This window comes from Lissotriton helveticus, chromosome 4_1, assembly GCF_964261635.1.
Source record: "Lissotriton helveticus chromosome 4_1, aLisHel1.1, whole genome shotgun sequence".
Taxonomy (NCBI): domain Eukaryota; kingdom Metazoa; phylum Chordata; class Amphibia; order Caudata; family Salamandridae; genus Lissotriton; species Lissotriton helveticus.
In genome coordinates, this window is record NC_136063.1 from 683,613,248 (window position 1) to 683,639,433 (window position 26,186).

The window sequence follows — 26,186 nt, forward strand, 5'->3', positions numbered from 1 at the left end:
ATGCCTTCACTATTAAATATCCGCCTAATCTCTCCAAAAACTTATACACCAATTGCTCAAAACCCATCCTGAAACTCTTATCTCAAATCCTTACTTCTGCACCAGCAAGGGAACTCTAACTAATGACCTCATCTTTAATACAGAAAGGAGAACCCAACGGAGATATGTCTAATTTTTCATGTTGCAAATCACTGGCACCTGGAAAACATCCCATGGACTTAGACTATCCTTCTCTCCCTCTCCCTTTTGCAGGGCGAACATTGCCATATCTATATACAATAATGTGGCCATTCAAATACAGTCCTCGAATGAAATTCTGACTTTACATGACAAGATCTTCCCTACCCTAAAAGGGGGTGTACAATAGGATCTATCTTCCCTCCCAAAACCACCCTAGCGAATTTGATGAAACTCTCACCCTCTTTAACACCCAGGTCTACTCCAATGTCACTGAGCCCACTTCCAGTCACAAGTGATTACCACCCCACCCTCTATATCACCACTCCCAAACCAGAGCCAGCATCTCAGAGATAGCTGGAAAACTACTATAGGACTGACTAAACCATTGCTTTGGCTCCCCCCACTACTAGAGCAAGCAAAGATTCCTCCATCACCAGAAATGTTCTCCCACATACACTCCCTCTTGCTTCTCTTGTGCTCTCCAGTGAGGTCACCACGGTATTCCCACAGCGCTCCCCTATGCTTGGAATACTCCTTATATAAACCTATATATCCCCTCACCAAACTAGACTTAGGCCTACCAGGTCTACTGACCATCCCACAATCATCCTCTCTACCCCCGTCTCCCAACAACCTGGTATACTCAGTCAGGCCCTCAACAAGATCACCCAAACTCACAACCATGCCAGGCCCCTATTAATGACATCTCCTCTCAGCTTAGCATCTCCAATTGCCTCTCACCTCACCTGGACCTCCCCCATAATTACCTGTAAACATGAAGATTGGGAAATGCGGTTCGACAAGATCGATCATAGCCTGCGCCATCTCAAGAATGATCTCCAGAGACTTCTATCTATCACATGACAACTATGGCTCACTCATAGACCAAATAGCGCCCTAATGAATAAGACCTATTTCAATGCAGATACGCACCCATCCCATGTCACACACGTTTCCAATCTTGGATGAAAACGTTGCCATTTCCCAATGCCTCCTTTCGACCGAGATAGAGAAGATCTATTGAACAGTGAGATCTAAGAACTCCTCCTCTCTTACCACCCGAGAAAAATCCTAACACGGTCGTCCGAATCAAATCCAAACCATCCAGGCTAACCCGTTCATAGAACTGAGCTACAATTACAGAGCCGTTCACAATGACAACCTCAAATGCCTTAATATATTCCATACAGCCTCTCCTTGCACCAATAATCATTTTGAAGTGTGTGCTGATCAATTGCAAATCGGCAAATAAACATGCGGCTGATATTTACGACCACATCCTCACACATAAGTTTGATATAGTTATCCTAATGGAAACTTGGTTAAACAGCTCTACTCATCTGATTATAGACCTACTAGTCCCTCCTAGTCACAGGATCATTCGACTAGATACATCTATGAAATGTGGTGGTGGATTAGCCTGCATCTACTGCAACACTTTCTCAGTATTCCCGTCTGAAACAATCACACTACCTACATGTGCATATCTCTGCATCAATATTTCTTGCAACAATAAACCCAGTTGTAAACTACACGTCTTCTATCACCATCCTGGTGATTACTCTCTGTTCATCAAACAGATCATGGAGGTTATTGCAACTAACAAAAGCCCTCAAGTGCCCCAGATCTGCCTTGGAGATTTTAACCTCCACTAGAATGACCTGAATAACCAGGCAGTGAACAGCCGAAAGGCTTTCCTATGAGTTAACCCAAATATGTGCCGGTCCAACTCACAACAAGGGTGAGACTTTGGACCTTATAATCTCAAAGGTGTACAACATCACCTTGGACTCCATTAGACTGGACAGACCATTACAGCATCACCTTCCTTATCAATTTAATGGTTATCCCCAAGAGACTGAAACTGAAGAAAACACAATAGAAAAGGAATCTTCTTAATATATACCACAATGATTTAGCCACCCTCGGCAACAACACCTTGACTCCTCAGACCAACATGGATGATGTCAATGACCTCACAGACTTCTACAATACTTCCATATTGGAAGTCATAGACTCGATATCACCCTTTTAACAAAATAATACATCAAATAAAGTCTCTAAACCCTGGTTTAATGACAACTTGAACTCCAAAGGACGCAATCTAAGATCAGCACTAAGAGCCTGGAGATCCTCTCCCTCCTTGGAACTCCTAAAATTCTTAAGATCAACAAGGGGCACATACAACAGAAGAATAACACAGCTTGACCAAGCCAGAAATAGGCCCAAAAATCTATTCAAAATAGTCAAGCAGCAGTCACACAATCTATGAAGAGCTGGCTTCCTTCTTCATGGAAAAAAACACAGATATTGAGAATGAACTACAATCAGTGAAGGAACTAATACCAGCTACCACACTCACCTTTCCACCCCCCCCCCCAGTATGTTGAAGGGAGTGATCCACCCAGGTACCTCTCCAAAAACAATGCCTCTTGGAACAATTTCTCATCAATCAATAAAAGTGAAATCTACAACATTCTTTCATCATTGAACCCATCTAATCACTTCATAAACCCTCTACCTCCGTTTGTCTTCAAGAGATCAAAGACGTAATTCTCCCCTTATGGTGTGAGATTGTAAATGCCTTGCTACGTCAAGGTACTATCCCTGATTGTCTACAAGTAGGACAAGTAACCCCCACTTTAAAAAAAGTAATGTAGACTGCTATGATCCTAACAATTTTTGACATATCACCAACATCCCTACTCTTGCGAAGTTCCTAGTAAAATGTGTCCAGATCCAACTCTGCAATCACATAGGCAATTTTCAACTCCTTGACCAACACCAGTCAGGCTTCTGTCAAGGTCACAGCACTCAATCTTCACTCACTCATGTTGTGGATTGCATATTAAAAATGCTGGATTTAAGTGAATTATGTCTTCTAATACTGCTTGACTTCTCTGCCGCCTTTGACACAGTTAAACACAATAGTCTACCGAACGTACTGGAACAAAGGATGTGCTTGTCAGGGGTCACATTGCAATTGTTTTCTTCTTTCCTCCGAAACAGATCTCAGAGAGTCAAAATTAATCAACTCCTTTCTAAGCCCAACGCGGTCACTTGTGGTGTTCCACAGGGATCTGCTCACTCACCCATTCTCTTTAATCTATTCCTGGAACCACTAGCAAACTCCCTAAAATCCGCTAACATCCACTATCTCATGTATGCTGATAACACTCAATTGTATCACAAAATCGCCTCTGCAGAGGACATTATATCTCTCAATTCTACTTTGCAAAAGACTCATCTTTAGTTCACGGATAACCATCTCAGGCTGCCAAAACCAAATCCTTCTCATCTCGCTTCTGAATAACATCCACAAGATCGATCTTTGGATGAAACAACTTTCAGAATTCAACTGCTCTTTTCACATCATAGACTCTGCTAGATCCTTGGGAATTACATTAGACAAACATCTGAATATGCAGGAACAATTTAGCACAGTCATGAAAGGAGCGTATTACCAGATGCGCATTCTGCCGAGACTTAAACCCCACCTTCCAGATGAAGACCTAAAGCAGGCTGTTAAAGCTCTTGGATTGACCAGACTAGATTATGGTAGTGCAAAACTATGCGGCCTACCTCAATACAATTTGACCCCTCTAAGAGACTCCGTTAACGTGGCAGCCATACTTGTCTCTGGAACAAAAATATATCCTTACATTTTTGCGGCTCTAAAATCCCTGAATGGGCTACTGTTTGAAGCAAGAATTCAACTAAAGATTGCATGCATGACTCAAAAAGCACTACATTTCAATATCCCCAGATATCTGGCCCAAAAGCTAGAAAAATCAGGAGGTTGCAGACCTTCGCGAAGTGCGTGCTGCCTGCTTCTGACAACCTAGCGAGCCCATAAAAAGAAATCAGGCTCTAGACTTTCTCGGTTGTAGCACCTAAGATATGGAATTCTCTGCCACCAGATGTTTGCCTGATCTCATCTATCACCTCCTTCAAAGAAGAAGCAAAATCATTTCAGATGACCAAGATTATGCCTTACGACAACATACTTATGCCTATTGAACGTAACCATACTAGCTACTCTGTATGATGCTTGACCTCTTCATCGGTGACTAATATTGGAGATCAAGTTTGTTACTCTGTTTATTGTCATGTTTGTCATTCTTATATGTGACTACTTTGCCAGTCCAACTTATACCCTACCACCCTTCATGTAAAGCGTTCTGATACCCACTAGGGTCACGCTCACACTATACAAAACTTTATAAATACATGTGCAGAAAGGGACACCTTCCTGCACATGAACAATCTTTACCCGCAATGCAGACACCCTTGAATTATGGGGCAACAGTGCCTGAGTTGGCGCTAGGCAACTAGATTCAGTGCCAGCATTAGGGGAAACACAGGGGTGCTCCGTATTCTTGTGAATATGTCACATCCATGCGTTTTAAACTGACAGGGCGCGGCATTAGCAATTTTGGACCTATCCGCTAGTTTATTGTAAATATGCCCCTATGACTGTTATGGAGACTCTGTGAAAGATAGTATTGATTGCTCTGTCTTTCCAACATACTTGCAGATGTTGAAAGATGAGATTGAACAGAAAAAAACTATTGTTAATGAGACAGCCAGGGAGAGTTCACAAAGCAGCCAGAGGTCTGCAGCAGCAAGTCAAGCTCCTCTTGGAAAACCAATATTTCAAATTGAAGCAGCAAGATAGGTAACTGGATTTTGAACACTTACTAAAACAACTGAAGAATGAAAAGAGAGAAATTTACAATGAAGTTAAAGATACAATTGAGCATGGATTTATCAACAATAACAGGCAATGTGAATGAATGTTCTTCATATAAATCAATTTCGCTATACATCCGTCAAGCTGAAATTGGAAAAAGTTTTCTAATTAAAGTCACCACAGGTTATATACAGAAGACCACAGATTCAAATGTGTCATGTGTAGTAGCAGCACCAATAGGATTAGCTGTACATACCAATTAATGAGTTACTGTACATCAATTGCTAATCTACCTGTTGAACATGACAATAAACTAGAATATCAGAAATTATCTGGTGATGCTTGCCATGAGGTATCAAGAGATTTGAGAAAACTGACACTTCTACACATTTATGAAGTGAGCAAAGTAGTGAACATAATGCTTGCTTTCATTCCTTTTAATGTGCAGCAGATTTTAAGAACAAACTATGATGTATTGTTTGTAGGTTAGCATTTAATTGTGTTTGGAAATCTACTGCAACTTACCCTTGTAAAATGCATGATGAAACAGGAAATTCCCTGGGAAGTATTGGCAATGTGAATATTTGGTTAAACTTTGAACACAACAAATTAGTGAAAATTGTGCACCAAGCATCAGATGTGCAATATGGAGATATACTTTTCTTTTAAAAACCTAGCGTGTTATGTTATTTTACTTGTGATTATTGGCACATTCTTGTGAGGGCTTCTCACCTGCTTGCTGACCGCTCCAGGCCCCGTTCCGCCCCGGCAGAGTGCCGTTTGTGCGGAGGGCCGACTTTTCGAGCGTCACTTCCGCATTGTCAGTACCACTTCCGCCCTGCCTCTACACAGCGCAGGTTAGCGGTCCAGTGGCTCACCTAGGTTCCCTATAACAGCGGCCATTCACCCTGCCCTGTCTTTTATATACTCGTCTGCCGATCTACTTGCTCTTCGGCATGCATTTCCTATTTCTCATCGCGCCGCCAGAGCGGCTCACGACTGTGGTATCCTGTTTCCCTCTCCCTCAACGGGTTTGGGCCCTTCCCCTATTTCCCCTGAAAAGGCACCATTGACCCACTCTCCACTGTTAGCCAGGACACTTTCCTTGACCATCTTGTATCTTAACACTCGGTCCTTGGTGAAACACCAGCTGGATATATTCCGTCTGCTAGATGACAGTGCTGTGGACATTTTACTTCTGTCTGAAACGTGGCTCTCCGACGACTCCGCTCCTGACATTCTCGCTGCCATCCCCACTGGTTACTACATCTTACAATCCAATCGTCCTGGGGGGCAAGCTGGTGGCGGAGTCACAGCCATTATTCGTACAGAACATACTTTCTCCACCTTAGCCTGTACCACAATCCCCAACACACAACTCCTTGCAATTAAACTTTGTCCTTCTAGGTCCCCCCTCACCTGTGTCCTTGTGTACAGACCCCCTGGCCATATGCCCTCTTTCCCGCAACAGATTGGGGCTCTCACTTCCGAACTAATTATTAATAACGCTAAAGTCATTATCATTGGCAATTTTAATTACTGGCCCTTCGACCCACGGGAAAGCCGCCTATCGGAAGAGTTCTCAGATCTTCTAAAAAGTATGAATTGCCGGCAACTCATCTCGACACCTACTCACTGCAAGGGGCACATTCTGGACCAGGTCTGGATGGCCAATCTAGATATTTCGCCCCCCCCCCGGGTAACTCCATGCTCTTGGTCAGACCATTACTTTATATCTTTTACTGTTGACTTATCGATTTCTCGCCGCGCCCCCCCTATAATGAACGTCCTAGCTCGCAACTGGAAGAAAGTGAATCTACCTGAACTTCACTCCTTGCTGGCAGCCACAGCCCCTTTGCTTTCGGGGTCAGCCACTCATCAAGCTTTTTCCCTTGAACATTGGCTGCTATCGGCTTGCAACTCTCTAGCTCCTTTAAAATCCATAAAAGCTATGCGCCCTCACGACGCCCAGCGTTGGTTCACAGATCAGCTAAAATGCGACAAACTGGCTCTTCGCCAGGCGGAGCGCCGATGGCGCCAAAATTACGATCCCCTTCTTAAGCTGCAATTCGTGAACCTCCTGAAAACTTATAAAGCCTCTATCCTCGAGGCCAAAACTGCTTATTTTTCCCGTAAAATAATGGAGTCCGCCTCCAAGACAAAAGAAATTTTCTCTATTTTTAATGAGCTCTCCCTCCCTGACCGGGTCACTCTCCCCCTCACGCTCACCCAGGATCTTTGCGATGCAGTAAATACTCACTTTCAGGACAAAATTACCACCATCAAAGAAAATATCCCTCTGCCCCCATCCTCCCTCTCTTTTCCGTTACCCCCCAAAAACCCGCAGCTTCTGGATTCTTTTCCCCCTATTTCTATTATCGAGTTCCAGAGACTCTTGTATAAAGTCAGTTCTGGGTCCCCTAAGGATTGCTGCCCCCCCCAGATACTCAGAGATATTTATTTGGCCTGCCCTGACCCTGCCTTGACCCTCCTTAACACCTCGTTGGCCACTGGAGTAGTCCCAGACTCCTTCAAACAGGCAGTGGTGCTACCTATTCTAAAAAAAGCCAACGCTGACCCCTCGGTCATGAGTAACTACAGGCCTATATCCCTTCTCCCTTATCTGGGAAAAATCTTGGAAACTTATGTTACTCGTTGTTTGGGTGCATTCATTGAGACTTCTTCCTTTCTGGACCCCCACCAGGCTGGCTTCCGACCGCTCCATTCGACCGAGGCGGTTATTACCGCCGTTTTGGACACTCTTAGAACTGGCGCTGACAACAATATCCATCAAGCTCTTGTCCTACTGGATCTGTCGGCGGCTTTTGACACGGTCGATCACTCTATACTTATCGGCCGTGTCGGAAACGCCGGCATCCAGGGCGTGGCCCTGGACTGGATCCGCTCTTTCTTGGACAAGCGTTCTCAAGCTGTTCAACTTTCTACTTTTTGTGCCTCCTCTTCCTTCCTTTCCTGTGGGGTTCCCCAGGGCTCAGCATTATCCCCCCTCCTGTTTAATTTATACATGCAGCCCCTCATGGTTTCCCTTCGCACATCCCCTGCAACAATTTATAATTACGCAGACGATCTGCAGCTGATTTTACCCATTGATTCCTCCCCCACCTCCCTCACAGACTTCCAAACTACCATGCTAGGCATCTCTGATTGGATGGCTCACAGCCAGCTCAAGCTAAATCCCACAAAGACTGAACTTGTGCTGGTGGGCGGGCTGGCCAATCCTTGCAACGACAGCTTCTGGCCCCAATCACTTGGGACCTCCCCTCGTCCTGTCAATACTGTGAAAAGCCTCGGTGTTGTCATCTCTGGAGATTTATCTATGAAGGCTCAGATCTCGGCGGTAACATCGTCCTGCTTCTTCCATCTGCGTAGGATTCGTAAGATATGTAGATTCCTCACCAGAGATGCCCTCATCTTAGTCATATTTGCTCTTGTCATCTCTAGGATCGACTTCGCTAACATCTTATATGTAGGGATTCCCTCTTATCAACTCCAGAGGCTACAACTGATCCAAAATCAGGCCGCCCGCCTAGTATTCCATCAGCCAAAGCACCAGCACGTTTCACCTTTACTTCGGAGTCTTCATTGGCTCCCGGTGGCTAAACGCTGCACCTTTAAACTTGGATGCACTATCTTTAAAGCCCTTCACAATCTTGCACCTGCGTTCATCTCTTCCAACCTCAAGCGGTATATACCAACTCGCAATCTACGTTCCTCTGCTGATAACCTCTTGAACATCCCCCAAATTCAACGCAAGAAACACGGTGGTCTCCGTTTTTCCTTCCTAGCCCCCACTTTTTGGAACTCTCTCGCTTCCTCTTTTCGTCACTGTTTTTCCTATGAAAGCTTTCGTAGGACATTGAAGACGTTCCTTTTCGTAGCAGCATATGAATGATACCCTTGCCCGTGACCGCCTTATCTGTTATGAGCGCCAAGAAACCGTTCGGTGAACGTGCGCGGTATAACATTTTTTAACATAACATAACATAGCATACTGAGAGACATCAGAGTGGGAGTGCTGAAAAAAGAAGAAAAAATTATTCTGGAAAGTCACCTTATCGAGGCACTATTTCCATCTTATATTACAGTAGAACTAATGTACAATTTCATTAAAGAAGAGAAATCTATAGTATGTTTAATGCCAGCAGTTCACGAGTACTCCAACTTTAATGAAGAATTACTCCAACTGGAGAAAGAAGACATTTTGGAAATTACAGCTGTTGATAAAATGGAACATCAGTGATTCACAATACTTTTGACAGACAAAGAAGCGTTTACGCATAAGCAAAAACTGTTGGGTAATTTTGGTTCATAGTTTAAATGTTGAAGAAGGTTTACTAAATGGTGCAATGGATATCATTATTAATTTAATTACATTTCAAAATAGAGATGAAGTGGAATACTTGGCTATAACATTTGATCAGATTGATGGTGTCAAGCAGATTGGGCAGTGCATTGTTCGTTTTTTGCTAGTGAAAGACTTATATATTGGCAAAAGCAGTTCCCATTGTCTCTAGTGTATCCTGTTACTATTTATGAGTCACAAGATTTAAGTGTAGATGCAGCTTTTGGTAATGTTGGAAGTTCTGTATTCAAAGAAGGAATGTCATATGTAGCATTATGGTGAATTAGAACATTGACCAGTTTGTTTTTGATTGAAAAAGCATTATGGTGAATTAGAACATTGACCAGTTTTTTTTTGTTTTTAATAAGTTGATGATAACAAAGTTAGCGCTGATGTGAACTGTGTAAGAGAGTACAAACGGTTAAGAAGTCTATACGTTCCCCATTTATTCAAGTACCCTGTTTATGAGAAACCGATAATCTGTCCAAAGCAGAAGATTACAAAACAACCTTTGGATGCTCAACAAAAGGAAGGAAAGAAGGAGGACCCAGATTGTCTTAAGAAGAGAAAAGTGGAAATTACAACTGACATTGTAGGTTTACCAGTTAGAAAATAGTTCAGCTGTGTACTGCTATGCAAATGTTGTTCTAAATGTATTGTTTCATTTACCCCATGTAGTAATCCAAATTGAACAGATAAAGTATGTTTCCGCACTACATAATTCGCTCCAACATTTACTAGCTGACAAAACTGTAACACATTCTGCTTCAGGTATTCAAGATCTTTTGGATATATGTTGACTCTCACTTTTTAAGATCATCCTTGGAATCTTAATACAAGAGGAGGTAAATACTGAAGATGTATTCAGACTGAGTTACACATGGAACTAAAATTGTGAAGATTGTCATTATTCATCTATTACTATAATAAATTCTGAGCATTTTTCTCTATTTAACATTACCAGATTGTAAAAATGTGCCTTTTGAGGAATTGTTAAAAAGTTGACAGCCTCTTTTACACCTTCTCCAAGGTCAAACATCTGCAGGTTTCTTCTACAGTTGCAGTTTTCAAAATGTGTGATATCCATGGAGAGGGAAAATATTTTTTAGGATAAGGTATCATTGAGTTTCTCTGTTTTGTTCTCTTATCTACTAGAAAGTTGACGCGTGATTCAGCCTCTGTGAGTGTGCTGGCTAGACCCTTAAAATCTTTTCCTACTCCTTGGTTGTCCACTTGCATGACGCCTGTGTTCATTTTATTGCTTTGAGCCAGGTCATGCAAGGTTGTTAGTCTCTGTAGGATAAGTACTATACTGATAGATTGATCAGTTCTGGACTTTAGAGGTGACTCCGGTAGGGGGGTATAAGATTTGGGCCTTTTTTGACCACCTTCCACCTCTTCAGGTTTCTTCATTTCTTTATCTTAATTGTCTGCCATAATCCATCTGAGATTTGTGGAGTGAGCAGAATAGTGCATGGTATCAAGACAGGTAGGTGCCAGCAAACGGTATTGGATCTTTTAATGAAAATCCAAAGGTCTAGTGTGAGGGCAACAGCGTCTTGAGGGGAAAAGCAGTAAATGCATTCAAGGAGTCAAAAGATTAATACTGTAATGATGTCCATCTACAAACAAAGTATATTGTGGAGGAGTACAACTAACCTCCAAGAGGAGGTCAATGTTCATTCTGGAAACAACAGTACATTGTGTAAGATGTGAGGTTGAGGCATAATTCGTTGCTGGGTAATGTATAGCGAGTGTCTAAGATGTGATGGCTCAGTAAACGCGATCAGTTACATTTATCAGGTACAGATCATATTTAAAGAAGATTCTAGAGTGGATCCTGGTTCCAAAATCAAGGGAATCCTGTGTTGGTTGCCATCTTGTCACAATAGATTTAACTGGACCTCCCCAAAGCCCTCTCAAAAACAATATTGTGGAGGGATTCCTACCAGTGATTAGAATGTATCAGGACTTGCCTCCCAAAAATGTTGAGATTGCTTTAGGTAGTAAGCCAAAGTTGGTAAACTTGTAGCGGTGGGCATTTTTCTTGCCTGATAATGTTTTGATCTCAATAGTTTGGAAGCACATTAAAGGAAAATGGAAATCACATCTTGAATCGAGAGATCAAAAGAGTTGAAAACCCTCCACGGCTGCTCTCCACACTCTGTTGTCTTTTTGTGATCCGAGGAGCGTTTGGTCTTTCGGGGGGCGATCGCATCAGGCAATCATCTTGTTCAGGCACATTCCATCCCCCCGTTACCTACCTATCTACATGCTTGGCAGTGCATTATTCAATATTTTACTTACAACAAAAATGGCCTGAGTAATATCTGCCAACACTCTGAAAGAGAGTAAATTCATTTTGCTCCTCTAATAAACTTTTCTCACATAGATAGTTCCTAGTAAAATGTGTCCAGATCCAACTCTGCAATCACATAGGCAATTTTCAACTCCTTGACCAACACCAGTCAGGCTTCTGTCAAGGTCACAGCACTCAATCTTCACTCACTCATGTTGTGGATTGCATATTAAAAATGCTGGATTTAAGTGAATTATGTCTTCTAATACTGCTTGACTTCTCTGCCGCCTTTGACACAGTTAAACACAATAGTCTACCGAACGTACTGGAACAAAGGATGTGCTTGTCAGGGGTCACATTGCAATTGTTTTCTTCTTTCCTCCGAAACAGATCTCAGAGAGTCAAAATTAATCAACTCCTTTCTAAGCCCAACGCGGTCACTTGTGGTGTTCCACAGGGATCTGCTCACTCACCCATTCTCTTTAATCTATTCCTGGAACCACTAGCAAACTCCCTAAAATCCGCTAACATCCACTATCTCATGTATGCTGATAACACTCAATTGTATCACAAAATCGCCTCTGCAGAGGACATTATATCTCTCAATTCTACTTTGCAAAAGACTCATCTTTAGTTCACGGATAACCATCTCAGGCTGCCAAAACCAAATCCTTCTCATCTCGCTTCTGAATAACATCCACAAGATCGATCTTTGGATGAAACAACTTTCAGAATTCAACTGCTCTTTTCACATCATAGACTCTGCTAGATCCTTGGGAATTACATTAGACAAACATCTGAATATGCAGGAACAATTTAGCACAGTCATGAAAGGAGCGTATTACCAGATGCGCATTCTGCCGAGACTTAAACCCCACCTTCCAGATGAAGACCTAAAGCAGGCTGTTAAAGCTCTTGGATTGACCAGACTAGATTATGGTAGTGCAAAACTATGCGGCCTACCTCAATACAATTTGACCCCTCTAAGAGACTCCGTTAACGTGGCAGCCATACTTGTCTCTGGAACAAAAATATATCCTTACATTTTTGCGGCTCTAAAATCCCTGAATGGGCTACTGTTTGAAGCAAGAATTCAACTAAAGATTGCATGCATGACTCAAAAAGCACTACATTTCAATATCCCCAGATATCTGGCCCAAAAGCTAGAAAAATCAGGAGGTTGCAGACCTTCGCGAAGTGCGTGCTGCCTGCTTCTGACAACCTAGCGAGCCCATAAAAAGAAATCAGGCTCTAGACTTTCTCGGTTGTAGCACCTAAGATATGGAATTCTCTGCCACCAGATGTTTGCCTGATCTCATCTATCACCTCCTTCAAAAAAGAAGCAAAATCATTTCAGATGACCAAGATTATGCCTTACGACAACATACTTATGCCTATTGAACGTAACCATACTAGCTACTCTGTATGATGCTTGACCTCTTCATCGGTGACTAATATTGGAGATCAAGTTTGTTACTCTGTTTATTGTCATGTTTGTCATTCTTATATGTGACTACTTTGCCAGTCCAACTTATACCCTACCACCCTTCATGTAAAGCGTTCTGATACCCACTAGGGTCACGCTCACACTATACAAAACTTTATAAATACATGTGCAGAAAGGGACACCTTCCTGCACATGAACAATCTTTACCCGCAATGCAGACACCCTTGAATTATGGGGCAACAGTGCCTGAGTTGGCGCTAGGCAACTAGATTCAGTGCCAGCATTAGGGGAAACACAGGGGTGCTCCGTATTCTTGTGAATATGTCACATCCATGCGTTTTAAACTGACAGGGCGCGGCATTAGCAATTTTGGACCTATCCGCTAGTTTATTGTAAATATGCCCCTATGACTGTTATGGAGACTCTGTGAAAGATAGTATTGATTGCTCTGTCTTTCCAACATACTTGCAGATGTTGAAAGATGAGATTGAACAGAAAAAAACTATTGTTAATGAGACAGCCAGGGAGAGTTCACAAAGCAGCCAGAGGTCTGCAGCAGCAAGTCAAGCTCCTCTTGGAAAACCAATATTTCAAATTGAAGCAGCAAGATAGGTAACTGGATTTTGAACACTTACTAAAACAACTGAAGAATGAAAAGAGAGAAATTTACAATGAAGTTAAAGATACAATTGAGCATGGATTTATCAACAATAACAGGCAATGTGAATGAATGTTCTTCATATAAATCAATTTCGCTATACATCCGTCAAGCTGAAATTGGAAAAAGTTTTCTAATTAAAGTCACCACAGGTTATATACAGAAGACCACAGATTCAAATGTGTCATGTGTAGTAGCAGCACCAACAGGATTAGCTGTACATACCAATTAATGAGTTACTGTACATCAATTGCTAATCTACCTGTTGAACATGACAATAAACTAGAATATCAGAAATTATCTGGTGATGCTTGCCATGAGGTATCAAGAGATTTGAGAAAACTGACACTTCTACACATTTATGAAGTGAGCAAAGTAGTGAACATAATGCTTGCTTTCATTCCTTTTAATGTGCAGCAGATTTTAAGAACAAACTATGATGTATTGTTTGTAGGTTAGCATTTAATTGTGTTTGGAAATCTATTGCAACTTACCCTTGTAAAATGCATGATGAAACAGGAAATTCCCTGGGAAGTATTGGCAATGTGAATATTTGGTTAAACTTTGAACACAACAAATTAGTGAAAATTGTGCACCAAGCATCAGATGTGCAATATGGAGATATACTTTTCTTTTAAAAACCTAGCGTGTTATGTTATTTTACTTGTGATTATTGGCACATTCTTGTGAGGGCTTCTCACCTGCTTGCTGACCGCTCCAGGCCCCGTTCCGCCCCGGCAGAGTGCCGTTTGTGCGGAGGGCCGACTTTTCGAGCGTCACTTCCGCATTGTCAGTACCACTTCCGCCCTGCCTCTACACAGCGCAGGTTAGCGGTCCAGTGGCTGCTAATTGGGAAACTTATATTTAGCGCGCAAAACACTGCAACTCACTTGACAGACGCGGCGATCGAGGCTGCTACTGTTTTATCATTGATATGCTGACAACTGATAGCTGACTAATAGCTTGATTTTAACCGTTTTTCTTTTAAAAACCTAGCGTGTTATGTTATTTTACTTGTGATTATTGGCACATTCTTGTGAGGGCTTCTCACCTGCTTGCTGACCGCTCCAGGCCCCGTTCCGCCCCGGCAGAGTGCCGTTTGTGCGGAGGGCCGACTTTTCGAGCGTCACTTCCGCATTGTCAGTACCACTTCCGCCCTGCCTCTACACAGCGCAGGTTAGCGGTCCAGTGGCTCACCTAGGTTCCCTATAACAGCGGCCATTCACCCTGCCCTGTCTTTTATATACTCGTCTGCCGATCTACTTGCTCTTCGGCATGCATTTCCTATTTCTCATCGCGCCGCCAGAGCGGCTCACGACTGTGGTATCCTGTTTCCCTCTCCCTCAACGGGTTTGGGCCCTTCCCCTATTTCCCCTGAAAAGGCACCATTGACCCACTCTCCACTGTTAGCCAGGACACTTTCCTTGACCATCTTGTATCTTAACACTCGGTCCTTGGTGAAACACCAGCTGGATATATTCCGTCTGCTAGATGACAGTGCTGTGGACATTTTACTTCTGTCTGAAACGTGGCTCTCCGACGACTCCGCTCCTGACATTCTCGCTGCCATCCCCACTGGTTACTACATCTTACAATCCAATCGTCCTGGGGGGCAAGCTGGTGGCGGAGTCACAGCCATTATTCGTACAGAACATACTTTCTCCACCTTAGCCTGTACCGCAATCCCCAACACACAACTCCTTGCAATTAAACTTTGTCCTTCTAGGTCCCCCCTCACCTGTGTCCTTGTGTACAGACCCCCTGGCCATATGCCCTCTTTCCCGCAACAGATTGGGGCTCTCACTTCCGAACTAATTATTAATAACGCTAAAGTCATTATCATTGGCAATTTTAATTACTGGCCCTTCGACCCACGGGAAAGCCGCCTATCGGAAGAGTTCTCAGATCTCCTAAAAAGTATGAATTGCCGGCAACTCATCTCGACACCTACTCACTGCAAGGGGCACATTCTGGACCAGGTCTGGATGGCCAATCTAGATATTTCGCCCCCCCCCGGGTAACTCCATGCTCTTGGTCAGACCATTACTTTATATCTTTTACTGTTGACTTATCGATTTCTCGCCGCGCCCCCCCTATAATGAACGTCCTAGCTCGCAACTGGAAGAAAGTGAATCTACCTGAACTTCACTCCTTGCTGGCAGCCACAGCCCCTTTGCTTTCGGGGTCAGCCACTCATCAAGCTTTTTCCCTTGAACATTGGCTGCTATCGGCTTGCAACTCTCTAGCTCCTTTAAAATCCATAAAAGCTATGCGCCCTCACGACGCCCAGCGTTGGTTCACAGATCAGCTAAAATGCGACAAACTGGCTCTTCGCCAGGCGGAGCGCCGATGGCGCCAAAATTACGATCCCCTTCTTAAGCTGCAATTCGTGAACCTCCTGAAAACTTATAAAGCCTCTATCCTCGAGGCCAAAACTGCTTATTTTTCCCGTAAAATAATGGAGTCCGCCTCCAAGACAAAAGAAATTTTCTCTATTTTTAATGAGCTCTCCCTCCCTGACCGGGTCACTCTCCCCCTCACGCTCACCCAGGATCTTTGCGATGCAGTAAATACTCACTTTCAGGACAAAATTACCACCATCAAAGAAAATATCCCTCTGCCCCCATCCTCCCTCTCTTTTCCGTTACCCCCCAAAAACCCGCAGCTTCTGGATTCTTTTCCCCCTATTTCTATTATCGAGTTCCAGAGACTCTTGTATAAAGTCAGTTCTGGGTCCCCTAAGGATTGCTGCCCCCCCCAGATACTCAGAGATATTTATTTGGCCTGCCCTGACCCTGCCTTGACCCTCCTTAACACCTCGTTGGCCACTGGAGTAGTCCCAGACTCCTTCAAACAGGCAGTGGTGCTACCTATTCTAAAAAAAGCCAACGCTGACCCCTCGGTCATGAGTAACTACAGGCCTATATCCCTTCTCCCTTATCTGGGAAAAATCTTGGAAACTTATGTTACTCGTTGTTTGGGTGCATTCATTGAGACTTCTTCCTTTCTGGACCCCCACCAGGCTGGCTTCCGACCGCTCCATTCGACCGAGGCGGTTATTACCGCCGTTTTGGACACTCTTAGAACTGGCGCTGACAACAATATCCATCAAGCTCTTGTCCTACTGGATCTGTCGGCGGCTTTTGACACGGTCGATCACTCTATACTTATCGGCCGTGTCGGAAACGCCGGCATCCAGGGCGTGGCCCTGGACTGGATCCGCTCTTTCTTGGACAAGCGTTCTCAAGCTGTTCAACTTTCTACTTTTTGTGCCTCCTCTTCCTTCCTTTCCTGTGGGGTTCCCCAGGGCTCAGCATTATCCCCCCTCCTGTTTAATTTATACATGCAGCCCCTCATGGTTTCCCTTCGCACATCCCCTGCAACAATTTATAATTACGCAGACGATCTGCAGCTGATTTTACCCATTGATTCCTCCCCCACCTCCCTCACAGACTTCCAAACTACCATGCTAGGCATCTCTGATTGGATGGCTCACAGCCAGCTCAAGCTAAATCCCACAAAGACTGAACTTGTGCTGGTGGGCGGGCTGGCCAATCCTTGCAACGACAGCTTCTGGCCCCAATCACTTGGGACCTCCCCTCGTCCTGTCAATACTGTGAAAAGCCTCGGTGTTGTCATCTCTGGAGATTTATCTATGAAGGCTCAGATCTCGGCGGTAACATCGTCCTGCTTCTTCCATCTGCGTAGGATTCGTAAGATATGTAGATTCCTCACCAGAGATGCCCTCATCTTAGTCATATTTGCTCTTGTCATCTCTAGGATCGACTTCGCTAACATCTTATATGTAGGGATTCCCTCTTATCAACTCCAGAGGCTACAACTGATCCAAAATCAGGCCGCCCGCCTAGTATTCCATCAGCCAAAGCACCAGCACGTTTCACCTTTACTTCGGAGTCTTCATTGGCTCCCGGTGGCTAAACGCTGCACCTTTAAACTTGGATGCACTATCTTTAAAGCCCTTCACAATCTTGCACCTGCGTTCATCTCTTCCAACCTCAAGCGGTATATACCAACTCGCAATCTACGTTCCTCTGCTGATAACCTCTTGAACATCCCCCAAATTCAACGCAAGAAACACGGTGGTCTCCGTTTTTCCTTCCTAGCCCCCACTTTTTGGAACTCTCTCGCTTCCTCTTTTCGTCACTGTTTTTCCTATGAAAGCTTTCGTAGGACATTGAAGACGTTCCTTTTCGTAGCAGCATATGAATGATACCCTTGCCCGTGACCGCCTTATCTGTTATGAGCGCCAAGAAACCGTTCGGTGAACGTGCGCGGTATAACATTTTTTAACATAACATAACATAACATACTGAGAGACATCAGAGTGGGAGTGCTGAAAAAAGAAGAAAAAATTATTCTGGAAAGTCACCTTATCGAGGCACTATTTCCATCTTATATTACAGTAGAACTAATGTACAATTTCATTAAAGAAGGGAAATCTATAGTATGTTTAATGCCAGCAGTTCACGAGTACTCCAACTTTAATGAAGAATTACTCCAACTGGAGAAAGAAGACATTTTGGAAATTACAGCTGTTGATAAAATGGAACATCAGTGATTCACAATACTTTTGACAGACAAAGAAGCGTTTACGCATAAGCAAAAACTGTTGGGTAATTTTGGTTCATAGTTTAAATGTTGAAGAAGGTTTACTAAATGGTGCAATGGATATCATTATTAATTTAATTACATTTCAAAATAGAGATGAAGTGGAATACTTGGCTATAACATTTGATCAGATTGATGGTGTCAAGCAGATTGGGCAGTGCATTGTTCGTTTTTTGCTAGTGAAAGACTTATATATTGGCAAAAGCAGTTCCCATTGTCTCTAGTGTATCCTGTTACTATTTATGAGTCACAAGATTTAAGTGTAGATGCAGCTTTTGGTAATGTTGGAAGTTCTGTATTCAAAGAAGGAATGTCATATGTAGCATTATGGTGAATTAGAACATTGACCAGTTTGTTTTTGATTGAAAAAGCATTATGGTGAATTAGAACATTGACCAGTTTTTTTTTGTTTTTAATAAGTTGATGATAACAAAGTTAGCGCTGATGTGAACTGTGTAAGAGAGTACAAACGGTTAAGAAGTCTATACGTTCCCCATTTATTCAAGTACCCTGTTTATGAGAAACCGATAATCTGTCCAAAGCAGAAGATTACAAAACAACCTTTGGATGCTCAACAAAAGGAAGGAAAGAAGGAGGACCCAGATTGTCTTAAGAAGAGAAAAGTGGAAATTACAACTGACATTGTAGGTTTACCAGTTAGAAAATAGTTCAGCTGTGTACTGCTATGCAAATGTTGTTCTAAATGTATTGTTTCATTTACCCCATGTAGTAATCCAAATTGAACAGATAAAGTATGTTTCCGCACTACATAATTCGCTCCAACATTTACTAGCTGACAAAACTGTAACACATTCTGCTTCAGGTATTCAAGATCTTTTGGATATATGTTGACTCTCACTTTTTAAGATCATCCTTGGAATCTTAATACAAGAGGAGGTAAATACTGAAGATGTATTCAGACTGAGTTACACATGGAACTAAAATTGTGAAGATTGTCATTATTCATCTATTACTATAATAAATTCTGAGCATTTTTCTCTATTTAACATTACCAGATTGTAAAAATGTGCCTTTTGAGGAATTGTTAAAAAGTTGACAGCCTCTTTTACACCTTCTCCAAGGTCAAACATCTGCAGGTTTCTTCTACAGTTGCAGTTTTCAAAATGTGTGATATCCATGGAGAGGGAAAATATTTTTTAGGATAAGGTATCATTGAGTTTCTCTGTTTTGTTCTCTTATCTACTAGAAAGTTGACGCGTGATTCAGCCTCTGTGAGTGTGCTGGCTAGACCCTTAAAATCTTTTCCTACTCCTTGGTTGTCCACTTGCATGACGCCTGTGTTCATTTTATTGCTTTGAGCCAGGTCATGCAAGGTTGTTAGTCTCTGTAGGATAAGTACTATACTGATAGATTGATCAGTTCTGGACTTTAGAGGTGACTCCGGTAGGGGGGTATAAGATTTGGGCCTTTTTTGACCACCTTCCACCTCTTCAGGTTTCTTCATTTCTTTATCTTAATTGTCTGCCATAATCCATCTGAGATTTGTGGAGTGAGCAGAATAGTGCATGGTATCAAGACAGGTAGGTGCCAGCAAACGGTATTGGATCTTTTAATGAAAATCCAAAGGTCTAGTGTGAGGGCAACAGCGTCTTGAGGGGAAAAGCAGTAAATGCATTCAAGGAGTCAAAAGATTAATACTGTAATGATGTCCATCTACAAACAAAGTATATTGTGGAGGAGTACAACTAACCTCCAAGAGGAGGTCAATGTTCATTCTGGAAACAACAGTACATTGTGTAAGATGTGAGGTTGAGGCATAATTCGTTGCTGGGTAATGTATAGCGAGTGTCTAAGATGTGATGGCTCAGTAAACGCGATCAGTTACATTTATCAGGTACAGATCATATTTAAAGAAGATTCTAGAGTGGATCCTGGTTCCAAAATCAAGGGAATCCTGTGTTGGTTGCCATCTTGTCACAATAGATTTAACTGGACCTCCCCAAAGCCCTCTCAAAAACAATATTGTGGAGGTATTCCTACAAGTGATTAGAATGTATCAGGACTTGCCTCCCAAAAATGTTGAGATTGCTTTAGGTAGTAAGCCAAAGTTGGTAAACTTGTAGCGGTGGGCATTTTTCTTGCCTGATAATGTTTTGATCTCAATAGTTTGGAAGCACATTAAAGGAAAATGGAAATCACATCTTGAATCGAGAGATCAAAAGAGTTGAAAACCCTCCACGGCTGCTCTCCACACTCTGTTGTCTTTTTGTGATCCGAGGAGCGTTTGGTCTTTCGGGGGGCGATCGCATCAGGCAATCATCTTGTTCAGGCACATTCCATCCCCCCGTTACCTACCTATCTACATGCTTGGCAGTGCATTATTCAATATTTTACTTACAACAAAAATGGCCTGAGTAATATCTGCCAACACTCTGAAAGAGAGTAAATTCATTTTGCTCCTCTAATAAACTTTTCTCACATAGATTAAATTGGATGTGAGATAGTGTGCAGTTAACTGCTTCTGGAAGACCGTGAACTAACGAAACATTACGGACCCCTTATAGAAGTTAGCAAAGGGCTTCTCCTGAGACTCCATATCTCACACACACACTCATAGCCATGGGTTGCTTGGGGGCCCCATACGCCGCAGCAGCAGCTACTGAAGCCTGCATTACAACATCAGGGATGGCATTAGCGCTGATGGCAACAATTATTGTTAGGGTCCACCGTTTACTTACTTTTGCACTTATTCCCTCACTACTAACCTCAAAAAGTTCCCCTCAGCACTCCATAGCCACTATCTTACATGTATTTTATTTGGTTTATAGCGCTACTCATACCAGTGTAGGGTGTCAGAACAGTACATTACACACATATTATACGGTGAAACTTAGATATTTTGTTTAAGTTTAGACCAAATGTCTAAGTTTACCTTTGTGAATAAGGCCCATAATGTTCTAACCTATACCTTGTTGTCGGCATGCAGCACTCTCCCGATGACAGTTCATAGCTCACGGTGATTTATTAGGATTGTAACTGCAAGTAACAGAATTTCTGTGACAGACGCAGAAACCTACTGAGCTATCAACATAAAATACAATTCTGTCACCTGCATGATACATGTTTCTTGTAGTAGACATATGCGCCCTCTGCGCTACTATATTACCAGACAAAACTAACACTACACAAAACTCTGATCCTTCTCCAGCAAGTGCATTACTCACCAGAGTTATCTTATCATTTTTATTGTTGCCTGAAAATTGCTGTACAAATAATGAACTCTAAAAAGGTGCTTTTGATCTGACAAGAAATTTCAAAACACAGAGCCCCGGAAGCTTGCAGTTAAGTGTGGTGGCATCGATTGCACCACTCTGAAGCTGGCCCTGACACTGCTTCTGGGAGCACCTAGAGAAAACAGGGTTTTTCTCGCTACACTCTTTAGAATACGCGTGCCTCCATCTTTTGCACATGAACTTTATTATAGTAATGGAGCGCTAAAATACATCTGAAATATCACTGAGCACACAACCTGGGACAGGCACATTTATTAGCAAATGGAAACGTTGTAGCAGTTCTTGAATATGTAATAAACCACTGACAGGCTCTTAGAAGAACTGCAAAGTGAAGATTTATGACCTAGTCACACATTCTATTATCAAATGGATGCTTAAAGCATAGAATACAATTTGCAAGCCATGGCAGCATGGAAGAAGGGTATAAAATAAAGAATTCCACTGCAGGTTTCTGTCCCACAGAATGAAGCTCTATCAAACAAAGTGCAATGGCTACAAAAATCTAGAATTGCAATTTCCTAATTGTGATTCTTACCAAATCGCAATTAGGAAATTGGAATTCCTGATGTAAGAAAACTTAAATCTTTTAAATAGCACTTCCCAGGGGGTTGCAAAACGACCTACCTCATGTCTTTATTTTTTTTTTAATGCGGCCCTTTTTTCTTAAAGGAAACCAGGGTGCATTTAAAAAAGAGAAAATGAAACTTTTAATTTTTATTTTTTTAAATAGTAAGCAGTCACGCATGGGACCACTGACTGCTCTTAAAAAACATTTTGTTGGTCATTCTCATGGGGAAGGGGGTCCCGTGGAAAACCCTATCCATTCACAAATCATTACCACCATCTTCGAGGTGTCAGTAAAAAATTAATGCTTTGAAACAGCAATTTGGTCGCAAAACATTTATACAAAGCACCATAATTTGGTATTTGAAAGAGACGCCCTAAACATATCCCTTCCAAATACTGAAACTAAATTGCAATTTGGTAGCAAATTATCAAATCACAATTTGGTATTCATACAAAAGAAAATGCTTTTTTGTGGTAGTCTGTTTCCGACCGCAGATGGTTTTGTACCTATGATTTAATTTGATTTGATTTGATTATGGGATTTATAGAGCGTGCGAATGCCCTGGGGTGTCTTGGCGCTAATGACCCAAAGTTCATATAAAAATATAATATTTTTGCATTTGCTGATTAATTTTTGGATGCTAGTGATATATTATGGTGTTTGACATGGCCTAAATTTCTCAGTGTCACACCCTGCTATCTAAATTATATTTAGATTTTGAGCACTGTATTTAATGGTGATACTTTGCTTGATAACCAGTCCAGCTTTTTCATTTTTTGTTCTGGGACTTGTAATCCTGTTTATTGTATTATAGAGCAGGCCTCCAAGTTACAGAATTAAAGAATAAAACATGGACTGGAGCAGATTATCACAAGCGGACCTTGGAAACTTGGGAAATATGCCTGGAAAAACAGGAAAAATGCTTTTGTGCCCAGTGCCAGAGAGCCAAAGTCCTTAAGTCCATCCTTGCAGTGGAGCAAAGAGGCTTCTTCTTCTAGCTTGGCATTCCTCTGGCATCATTGCTTATAGGCCAGTGACTCCTCAGCATTCTTTCAATTTAACAAATGTTTTTAAGTGAGGGTGGAAAGTTGTAGAAGGTATGCACCTCCGCTTAATCCTAGGGTGCAACATCATCACTATGAGCCAACCCTCCTGGACAGCATTCACATATTTCTGGGGCATTTGAATATGGCAGCTTAAAGTGGTATATGGAAATGTATTCCTGGGAGCCAACTGGCACTGTTGCATGATTCCTTCCCATCAAAAACTTAAAGGGGAGCCCAACCTTTGTTTGGCTCCAGAGGTTCAGCCTTCCTCTTTTGTTTCTGTGGCCTTGAGCAAGGTGTAGCATGAAGTGTTAATTAGGACATGCAGATTTCTTCCTCACCCATTCCTTTTCTAGGGACAGCACAGTGCACTATCCAATGGCTCTGTTATGTGAGGAGGCAATTGATCCTCTGGCTGGCCAGCAGAGTAATTCATTTGGCCCAGAAGGATGGAAAAAGGCCTGGAATCTGCTTATGAGTTGAGCAGGGGAATTACGACAATTCTCCATGTACCATAAGGAATGCACATATCATGAAAGTGACTTTGGATCTGCATTGAGGGTAGAGTTTTACTCTAGGAATGATGTCTAACTGATATTTCTAGGCCTATGTAGGGCAACACTTCGCTGTGCTGCAAATTTCACCAATAATATGTGAATCTATAAAGTAAACAGACTTCTCAATAATCATTATAGAATGTCAATATACATTATAAGGCCTACACAAGGTTATCCCTGAAGGGTCTCTTTTGTGACAACTTACCTCTGCAACTATACCTGACTGAGCTAGATGGTAGACTCACATGTTTAGCTCCCACAAATGCGCACATGCGTTTGTTCACAAGTAACCAGCCCTCAGTCTCTTACCCTTTCTGCTTTATCTTAAGAGACAAACACTGGTGATTAGAACTCTCTGTTTATTCCCATATCATGTCAAATGAATCAGACTCAGCTGGTGAGACTCACTGTGAGGAAATGTCTTTTTGGAGACAAGAGAAAAAATGGCTAGTCATACAAGGCGCACTCTACCCCTTTGTTTTGAAAGCGTGAAATTAAGTTGTCCAGTTAAGAAATTAGTCCATCTAGTGCTTCAGGAGGAGAAGAAGCTAGCCATTCCCTCTCAATGAGGACAGAGTCCGGAACTTATGAAGCAATTTCTCCAAGCACACAGAAATGCAGGCTGAGGTCGCGGTTTCAGATGTTTTTTATTCCAATATCTTTGTTGATGCCCATTTGCCAACACGTGTTTCATCTACAACTGTTTAAATCAAAGCAGACTTCATCAGGGCAATGCATCTAGAATATAAGCGTATCACAAAATCAGGAGCAATAATCTCCGATCAGATTACAGTAACCGTCACCCAGGTCATACTACCTTGAAGCCTCACCAAACATTGATATTGGTAGTGAAGAAACAATCCATGCTTCTTAATTATTAAGTTAATTACCAAATAGTATCAATTTCAATAGTGTCCAGGTAACATAGTCCCAATACAGTGCTTGATTTAGTCATGAAAACAAACTGCATGCAGTGTCATTTAATATTAATGAACCATAGTCAGTGGGAGAGTGAAGGGCTCATACTCACTAAGTCCGTCGAAACGGATTAGTATTAAATTCAAGTACAGGTTGACAATATTAAATAGATGATCTGCAGAAAACATTGTGTATTATAAAGTGTACTACCCAAAATACATCTGGTATATATAAAATACAACATGGTCTGATGGCCGGCTCTTTGCCTTATGTCCTCCTGTCTGCCTATGGGGAAAGCAATGCACTACAATACAGGGAAAGAATTAAGGAACAGTATATTGTATTTGGCCCATTCATCACAGACTATCCCATCACCTACTCTTAGTCCCATCTTACTCCCTGGCCTCACCCTCCGTCACCACATTTTACTATCACTCTAACACATACAACCCCACTTCACCAGAAGGCTAAAATAAAGATCTTCGGCAAACAGCACCGGCCCGACGAGGAGCTGCCCAATGATGAAGTATGACACCCATTCTGGTGTGTGAGGGCCCGTGCTCCCATTGGAGCACATTTCTTTTTCCTGGAACTTTAATCTTCTGCCCTTCTTTTGCCTTAAGGAAGTACACACCCTCTTTTACTGTAAATATAAATAATGCCTCCTGCATATAATAAAGAGATAACTAAACAATTTTAAACATCACTTAGCAATTTCTTTTGAAACCTTGACACCGTGCAGGTCCTGCTCCTGGTCCAGAATAGCAATGGGCCATAACCTGCCCATGTCTGGGAGACCCCAGTGAGGTGGCACATGCTGCATTACACCCTTCCCCAGCACAGGGTTTGCTTACCCAGATTTTACCTCTTGCCAGTACTGTTGCCAACATGAAGGAGATGAAGGGCAGTGCATAGAACACCAGCACAACCACCACCTTCTCTGGATAATCTTGTGCATATTGTCCATGGCGTGCTCGCACATACACACCCAGATGTTGTGGGATTTCATCCACTGCCTCATCCTGTGGGAAACTGGTTGCCTCTGCCATTGCTGTGAAGGCAGGGGGAAACAAAACCAAAAACAAGCAAATCATAAATACAGAAGAAGAATGAAACCTGAAATGAGGGCATACAAGAGAGACAGAAAAAGAGAAATATAGTTGAAAAAATGGGTAAGGTGGGCAGGAATGTGACGGCTGATTTTGAATGGACGAGGGAATGGACTAGGGACCACTGCTAGGAAGAAGCAGCCTAGGGTCAGAGTGGCACATCCTGATGAAAATGGCCATGTGCTTGTGTTGAATGCCATGACAAATATAAAATGTGTGTTTGCATCATTTTTTGTTTGGCAGGGAGCCGTATTTCTCACAATTACACACAACTTTGCATATTTTTGGGTGAATTTTGCATAATTACACTAACGGTAATTATGCAAGTTTCACACTCCCCTAGTCATGATGCAAGCATGCTGATGTCACTGTCTCTGTTGAGCAAAACTGGATTATTTTGTGACTCTTAATTCTTTGCAACTTTTTTTTGTAGTACATGCAAAACATCATCCATTGCAAGTAGGT

At 42.3% G+C, this 26,186-nt stretch overlaps 1 long non-coding RNA gene across 1 annotated transcript in view; it reads right to left on the reverse strand.

Annotated features, from left to right (window-relative positions):
- The window catches only part of LOC144827297 (uncharacterized), a 167,483-nt gene that overhangs the window by 45,796 nt on the left and 95,501 nt on the right, over positions 1-26,186 (reverse strand). The window contains exon 2 of the long non-coding RNA XR_013610125.1: positions 25,478-25,663. This is a non-coding gene — a long non-coding RNA (uncharacterized LOC144827297). The remainder of the gene's footprint in view (positions 1-25,477; positions 25,664-26,186) is intronic.